Raw genomic sequence first — 8,865 nt, 5'->3', positions numbered from 1 at the left:
TCCTCTCTTCTCTCATATTTTGTTGTTTTTTTGCTGTTTTGTCATAAAATATAACATCTGTGCATTCATGCCTTTGTTTTTTGAGTTTTTCTTTGCAATGGACAAGGAAATTTAGTTATTTCTGAAATGTACATTTTAAAATAATAACTAGAATTATGACATAACATTATACGAGAACATATAAGATTTTTAGGAATTTCATGTAATGTCTGAAACATTTATATTAACATATTTCCATACTAATAACCCAAAGAAAGTTTAGAATTGGTGGTTTTTTTTAATTTTTTCAATTTTATTTTATTTATGTTTTTATACAACAGGTTCTTATTAGTTATCAATTTTATACACATTAGTGTATATATGTCAATCCCAATCACCCAATTCATCACACCACTATCGCTACCCCGAAATGGCTTTCCCCCTTGGTGTCCATGCATTTGTTCTCTACATCTGTGTCTCAATTTCTTCCCTGCAAACCAGTTCATCTGTACCATTTTTCTGTTTCCACATACATGCGTTAATATACGATATTTGTTTTTTCTCTTTCTGACTTACTTCATTCTGTATGACAGTCGCTAGATCCACCAACGTCTCAACAAATGACCTAATTTTGTTCCTTTTTATTGCTGGGTAATATTCCATTGTATATATGTACTATACTTCTTTACCCATTCTTCTGTCAATGGGCATTTAGGTTGCTTCCATGACCTGGCTATTGTATATAGTGTTGCAATGAGCATTGGGGTGCATGTGTCTTTTTGAATTATGGTTTTCTCTGGGTATATGCCCAGTAGTGGGATTGCTGGATCACATGGTAATTCTATTTTTAGTTTTTCTAAGGAACCTCCATACTGTTCTCCATAGTGGCAGTATCAATTTACATTCCCACCAACAGTGCAAGAGGGTTCTCTTTTCTCCACACCCTCTCCAACATTTGTTGTCCGTAGATTTTCTGATGATGCTCATTCTAACTGGTGTGAGGTGATATGTCATTGTAGTTTTGATTTGCATTTCTCTAATAATTAGTGATGTTGAGCAGCTTTTCATGTGCTTCTTGGCCATCTTCTTTGGATATGTCTTCTTCGGATAAATGTCTATTTAGGTCTTCTGCCCATTTTTGGATTGGGTTGTTTGTTTCTTCAGTATTGAGCTGCATGAGCTGTTTATATATTTTGGAGATGAATCCTTTGTCTGTTGACTCGTTTGCAAATATTTTCTCCAATTCTGAGGGTTATATTTTCATCTTGTTTATAGTTTCCTTTGCCATGCAAAAGCTATTAAGTTTCATTAGGTCCCATTTGTTTCTTTTTGTTTTTATTTCCATGACTCTAGGAGGTGGATCAAAAAAGACCTGGCTGTGATTTATGTCAAAGAGTGTTCTTCCTATGTTTTCCTCTAAGAGTTTTATAGTGTGTGGTTTTATATTTAGGTCTCAAAACCATTTTGAGTTTATTGTTGTATATGGTGTTAGGGAGTGTTCTAATTTCATTCTTTTACATGTAGCTGTCCAGTTTTCCCAGCATGACTTATTGAAGAGACTGTCTATTCTCCATTGTATATCCTTGCCTCCTTTGTCATAGATTAGTTGACCATATGTGCATGGGTTTATCACTGGGCTTTCTTTCTTGTTCCATTGACCTATGCTTCTTTTTTTGTGCCAGTACCATATTGTCTTGATTACTGTAGGTTTGTAGTATAGTCTGAAGTGAGGAAGTCTGATTCCCCCAGCTCCGGGTCTTTCCCTCAAGACTGCTTTGGCTATAGGGGGTCTTTATGTCTCCATACAAATTTTAAGATTTTTTTGTTCTAGTTCCATAAAATTTGTCATTGGTAATTTGATAGGGATTGCATTGAATCTGTAGATTCCTTTGCATAGTATAGTCATTTTCACAATGTTGATTCTTCCAATCCAAGAACATGGTATATTTCTCCATCTGTTGGTCTCACCTTTAATTTATTTCACCAGTCTCTTATACTTTTCTGCATACAGGTCTTTTGTCTTGCTAGGTAGGTTTATTCCTAGGTATTTTATTCTTTTTTTGGCAATGGTAAATGGGAGTGTTTCCTAAATTTCTCTTTCAGATTTTTCATCATTAGTGTATAGGAATGCAAGAGATTTCTGTGCATTAATTTTGTATCCTGCAATTTTACCAAATTCATTGATTAGCTCCAGTAGTTTTCTGTTGGCATTTTTAGGATTCTCTATGTATAGTATCATGTCATCTGAAAACAGTGACAGTTTTACTTCTTCTTTTCCAATTTGTATTCCTTTTATTTTCCTTCTCTGATTGCTGTGGCTAGGACTTCCAAAACTATGTTGAATAATAGTGGTGAGAGTGGACATGCTTGTCTTCTTCCTGATCTTAGAGGAAATGCTTTCAGTTTTTCACCATTGAGAACAATGTTGGCTCTGGGTTTGTCATATATGGCCTTTATTATGTTGAGGTAAGTTCCCTCTGTACCTACTTTCTGAAGGGTTTTATAAATGGGTGTTGAATTTTGTCAAAAGCTTTTTCTGCATCTATTGAGATGATCATATAGTTTTTATTGTTCAGTTTGTTAATATGTTGTATCACATTGATTGATTTGTGTATACTGTAGAATCCTTGCAATCCTGGGATAACTCCCACTTGATCATGGTGTATAATCCTTTTAATGTGTTGTTGGGTTCTGTTTGGTATTATTTTGTTGAGGATTTTTGCATGTATATTCATCAGTGATATTGGTCTGTAATTTTCTTTTTTTTGTAGTATCTTTCTCTGGTGTTCATATCAGGGTAATGGTGGCCTCCTAGAATGAGTTTGAGAGTGTTCCTTCCTCTGCAATTTGTTCGAAGAGTTTGACAAGGATGGGTGTTAGCTCTTCTCTAAATGTTTTGAAAGAATTCACCTGTGAAGCCATCTGGTCCTGAGCTTTTGTTTCTTGGAAGATTTTAAATCACAGTTTCAATTTCATTACTTGTGAATGGTCTGTTCATATTTTCTACTTCTTCCTGGTTCAGTCTTGGGAGGTTATACCTTTCTAAGAATTTGTCCATTTCTTCCTGGTTGTCCATTTTATTGGCATAGAGTTGCTTGTAGTAGTCTCTTAGGATGATTTGTATTTCTGTGGTGTCTGTTGTAACTTCTATTTTTTCATTTCTAATTTTATTGATTTGAGTCCTCTCCCTCTTTTTCTTGAAAGGCTGGCTAATGGTTTATCAATTTTGTTTATCTTCTCAAAGAACCAGCTTTTAGTTTTATTGATCTTTGCTATTGTTTTCTTTGTTTCTATTTCATTTATTTCTGCTCTAATCTTTATGGTTTCTTTCCTTCTGCTAAATTTGGATTTTGTTAGTTTTCCTTTCAGTGTAAGGTTAGATTGCTTATTTGAGATTTTTCTTTTTTCTTGAGGTAGGATTGTATAGCTATAAACTTCCCTCTTAGAACTTCTTTTGCTGCATCCCATAGGTTTTGGATCATCGTGTTTTCACTGTCATTTGTCTCTAGGTATTTGTTGATTTCCTCTTTGATTTCTTCAGTGATCTCTTGGTTATTTAGTAACGTATTGTTTAGCCTCCATGTGTTTGTGTTTTTTTTTTTTTACATTCTTTTCCATGTAATTCATTTCTAGTCTCATAACGTTGTGGTCAGAAAAGATGGTTGATGGTTCTTAAATTTACTGAGGCTTGATTTGTGACCCAAGATGTGATCTATCCTGGCGAATATTCTGTGCACCCTTGAGAAGAAAGTGTAATCCGTTGTTTTTGGATGGAATGTCCTATAAATATCAATTAAATCTATCTGGTCTATTGTGTCATTTAAAGCTTCTGTTTCCTTATTTATTTTCATTTTGGATGATCTGTCCATTGGTGTAAGTGAGATGTTAAAGTCTCCCACTATTACTGTGTTACTGTCGATTTCCTCTTTTATAGCTGTTAACAGTTGCCTTATGTATTGTGGTGCTTCTATGTTGGGAGCATATATATTTATAATTTTTATATCTTCTTGGATTGATCCCTTGATCATTATGTAGTGTCCTTCCTTGTCTCTTGTAACATTCTTTATTTTAAATTCTATTTTATCTGTTATGAGTATTGCTACTCCAGCTTTCTTTTGATTTCCATTTGCATGGAATATCTTTTTCCATCCCCTCACTTTCAGTCTGTATGTGTCCCTAGGTCTGAAGTGGGTCTCTTGTAGATAGCATATATATGGGTCTGGTTTTTGTATCCATTCAGCAAGTTTAAGGTAATTATCAATATGTATGTTCCTATGACTGTTTTCTTAATTGTTTTGGGTTTGTTTTTATAGGTCCTTTTCTTCTCTTGTGTTTCCCACTTAGAGAAGCTCCTTTAGCATTTGTTGTAGAGCTTGTTTGGTAGTGTTGCATTCTCTTAGCTTTTTCTTGTCTGTAAAGCTTTTGATTTCTCCAACGAATCTGAATGAGATCCTTGCCAGGTAGAGTAATCTTGGTTGTAGGTTCTTCCCTTTCATCACTTTAAGTATATTATACCACTCTCTTCTGGCTTGTATAGTTTCTGCTGAGAAATCAGCTGTTAACCTTATGGGTGTTCCCTTGTATGTTATTTGTCATTTTTCCCTTTCTGCTTTCAATAATTGTTCTTTGTCTTCAATTTTTGCCAATTTGATTACTATGTGTCTCGGCATTATTTTCCTGGGTTTATCCTATATGTGACTCACTGCACTTCCTGGACTTAGGTCGCTATTTCCTTTTCCATGTTAGGGAAATTTTTGACTATAATCTCTTTAACTGTATTCTCAGGTCCTTTCTCTCTCTCTTCTCCTTCTGTGACCCCTGTAATGTGAATGTTGTTGCATTTAATGTTGTCCAGAAGTCTCTTTGGCTGTCTTCATTACTTTACATTCTTCTTTCTTTATTCACTGCTTGCAGCAGTGAATTCCACCATTCTGTCTTCCAGTTGCTTATCCTTTCTTCTGCCTCAGTTATTCTGCTATTGATTCCTTCTAGTGTAGTTTTCCTTTCAGTTATTGTATTGTTCATCTCTGCTTGTTTGTTCTTTAATTCTTCCAGGTCATTGTTAAACATTTCTTGCCATATTTTTGATCTTTGCTTCCACTGTTTTTGCTGAGGTCCTTGATCATCTTCACTATCATTATTCTGAATTCTTTTTCTGGAAGGTTGCCTATCTCCACTTCATTCAGTTGTTTTTCTGGGGTTTTATCTTGTTCCTTCGTCTGGTACATAGCTGTCTGACTTTTCATCTTGTCTATCTTTCTGTGAATCTGTTTAGTGCACTTTGATAGAAGTACAAGGTAAATATATATATGCATTTATTTTTATATGTGTATGTATATATATCAAGGTCTTTGCTTTCATTGGTGTTTTTAACCTAGTTAGGAACATAGGACATATCCTTTAAAAGATTTAGAAATATAGGGGTGCCTGCTTAGTGATAAATTGGTGTTTTTTTAAAAAACTAAATTTTATATTCATCTGCGTTGGGTCTCAGTTGCAGTATGTGTGATCTTCGTTTAGACATGTAGGATCTTTCATTGTGGTGGGCTCTTTGTTGGGGCATGTGGACTTCTCTCTAGTTGTGGCATGTGGGGTTTCTCTCTCTAGTTGTGTCACAGGGGCTCCAGGGCATGTGGGCTCTGTAGTTTCTGGCACATGAGCTCTCTCATTGAGGTGCATGAGCTCAGTAGTTATGGTGCACAGGCTTATTTGCCCTGTGGCACAAGGGATCTTAGTTCCCTGACCAGGGATCTAACCTGCATCCCCTCCTTCAGAAGCCTTCTTTGTTTCTCATTCTCTCTGATCAACCCTGTAATCTCTCTCCATTTAGCGGTACCATTCTGTAGTCCTGCTGGTCGGCAAAGCTCCCAGGGGTGACATTTTTTCATTGGACACCTTGCCCTGGGCTCATGGGTGCTCCGCACTCTGCCCCAAGGTGCTCCGCCAGCCCCCCTGCTCGCAGCCTGTGGCCAGCACTGCCTGTGCCCCCTCTGCTCTGCACTCCAACCCACTATCAGCTGCCTTTCCATGCCTTTGTTTTTGTCTTAGATCTACATTTGTATTCGTTAAAATGCTCATCATCAGTCCTTTGCTGAGGTTTTCCCATTTATCTATTGATTGAATGAAGCTAATCTAGTAAATTCTTCATGGAGGGCTCATGGGCAGAGAATGTTTTACGTTGCATATGTTTAAAACTGTTTTTTTAAAGACTTGGTATTTGACAAGCACATTAGCTGGCAATAAAAATCTGTTTTCGTACTTTCATTCATTGAGATTTATTATTCTAAAGTTACTCAGTTGTTGCCTTTCCTTGTGTGTTGTTTTTAAAAAGTCTAATGGTCTTGTAAATTATTTGATCTTTTGCCTGGAGGCCTTGATAGACTTTTGGATGTTTTTTAAGTCTAATAATTTTAATAGGATACACCTTGGAGATGATAATTCTGGGTTAATTTTCCTAGGTCCCTAATGGGCCTTTTCAATATGTAGATTTTACATTCTTTTATTTCTGGAAAGTTTTGTTCTGTTATATTTTTAAATATTAATTCTGTTCTATTGTTTAGTTTTCCTTTTCAGGGACTCTGATTGTACCTATGTTATTCCCATTTTGTCTACCTTCCATGCGCATTACTTCATTTTTGGGTTTTTTACCTCTTTTCTTATCTCATTTTCATTTTGTTAGTTATTTTCTTGACTTTCTTCAACAGTCTTCAGTTGAGAAATATTTCTGTATTTCTTCTATTTTGTTCCTGAGTACAATCAACTCATTTTATTGCTTCCAGGGTTTTGTTTCTATTCTGATTCAAAGTGGTGATCTACTTTAGCATCTATAATTTTCTTCTGCTTTATTTTTCTACTTTGAAAAAGAGTTTTGTCAGTCAAGATGTGCTAAATCATATTTTCTGTTATGTTATGGTAATTTTGACTAGATTTATCCAGTTTCTTCTGTTCATTCTGTGGATTTGGGGTGGTTTACAAGATTAATGTTTACAATGGCATATTCTGTCACTGGTCCAAAGTTCAGATTCTTTAGTGAATTTTTGTCTTTTTTGCACGTGTATTTGGTTGAGGGTGGAACTGTGTTTTTCCTCTTTTGCTTTTTCTCTTTCCATGTAATCACCAAAGATCCTTCTCTGTCACTTTTGTCCTTTCTTCCCCCTCCCACCCATAAGTTCTACAGGGCTGTCATTTCAAGTAGTACATACTTGTAAATGACTTCTTTGCCATGCATGCTCTGATCTACCAAGGCACATTGTTAGTATTTTCTGACTTAAGAATGAATGTAATCTTTCTGGCAGTGTTTTGGCTCAACTTTAGTCCTGTCATCAGCTGTCTTCTTCTTTCTTCTCTGCGCTTTTGCTTAGACTGCTCTTGCTTGACCTCAAATTCTTATGATATAATGGAAACATAAGAGGTCATTTTGTGATTTTTCTTCTTCTGCTTTTTTCTTATTTCTTTTTTGGTTCCATTTATTTATTTATTTATTTGGCTGCCTTGGATCTTAGTTGCTGTGCATGGGCTTTCTCCAGTTGTGACAAGTGGGGGCTACCCTTCATTGTGGAGCATGAGCTCTAGGCATGCGGACTTCAGTAGTTGTGGCTCCCAAGCTCTAGAATGCATGCTCAGTCGTTGTGGCTCATGGGCCCAGAATGCATACTCAGTAGTTGTGGCTCACAGACTTAGTTGCTCTGCAGCATGTGGTACCTTCCCTGACCAGGGCTTGAACCCATGTCCCCTGCCTTGGCAGGCAGATTCTTAACCACTGAGCCACCAGGGAAGTCCAGTTCCAGTTATTTTTAAATTAAGTGATCCTCTAAGTACATTGAGTGTGTCCTTCACGTGTAGTTTTAATTGCCTTGCTTTTCTCTATTATTCTATAGGAAATAGTGAGGGATGTGGACTTAAGCATTACTAGTTTTCCAGCTACCATATTTGCTTCTCTTTTCCATTAGAAACCAGAGTTGAAACACTCCCTACAGAAAGTATCTAGAAGACATTACTCAAATGCTCCAATAAAAAGCACATTTAGCAATGAAGAATGTAGCTTCTTTACGAAGGTAGCTTCCAAGTTCAAACTTGGAAGAGGCCTTAGTGATTATCTGGTATGACCAGAAATTAGAAACTTAAGTAAATAAAACAACTCTTTAAAATTGTCACAGATATTGACTGAGTCATTACCAGAAGCCAGGTCTCCTGATTCTCAGTCCAGTGCTGCTTTTTGGGTTTTTTGTCTTGTTTGTTTTTTAATATTCAATGCATATTCATTTACTTTACTCTTACAAAAAAAATTGTCCACCCCTCTGCCTCATCCCCCTAAAACAATTTAGTTTTACAAACATTAAGAATTTTAAACTAAATGAAGATAAACAATTGCAGAACAATTATTTTTCAATGTAGCTGTCATAATTACTAGAGTTTAAATCTCCTAAAAGTGACCAGTGTCCAGGCAATTTATAAGGAAATCCTGCTTATCAACCAAAAGGAAAATTCCATATTACAAGTTAGCAAATTCTAGTACAAAAGTAGTCTGTGTGATGGAATAATCTTTTCTTTTAAAAATATGGAATGCTTCATGAATTTCTGTGTCACCCTTGCTCAGAGGTCATGATAATCTTCTCTGTATTGTTTCAATTTTTTACCTATGTGCTGCTGAAGTAAGCACCGGTTTTGTTTATCATGCCTTAATGCCTAGTTTGCATGAGATATAATTTCAAGCAAGTGTTTTGAAACATTGAAAATGATTATTGACCTATATTTCCACATTTATACCTTGGTGGGCCTTTGTGGACTCATGAAATAGATAAGTTTTTAGATCCCTTTAACAGTCCTTGTCTTTCTGACAGTACATAACACATCATCATATTGTGCAATAGAAGCCCAAGAACACCT

General features: G+C 35.9%; 1 non-coding gene across 1 annotated transcript; it reads right to left on the bottom strand.

The window, feature by feature from the left end:
- Positions 1-8,530: 8,530 nt before the first annotated feature.
- On the bottom strand, positions 8,531-8,638 carry LOC115802250 (U6 spliceosomal RNA). Its single transcript, XR_004022669.1, has one exon. It is a non-coding gene; the product is annotated as a U6 spliceosomal RNA (small nuclear RNA).
- Positions 8,639-8,865: the final 227 nt, after the last annotated feature.

This window comes from Delphinapterus leucas, chromosome 14 (genome assembly GCF_059928025.1).
Source record: "Delphinapterus leucas isolate spDelLeu-1000000601 "Yukka" chromosome 14, BTC_Dleu_Yukka2, whole genome shotgun sequence".
NCBI lineage: Eukaryota > Metazoa > Chordata > Mammalia > Artiodactyla > Monodontidae > Delphinapterus > Delphinapterus leucas.
This window is presented reverse-complemented; position numbering and strand designations above follow the sequence as displayed.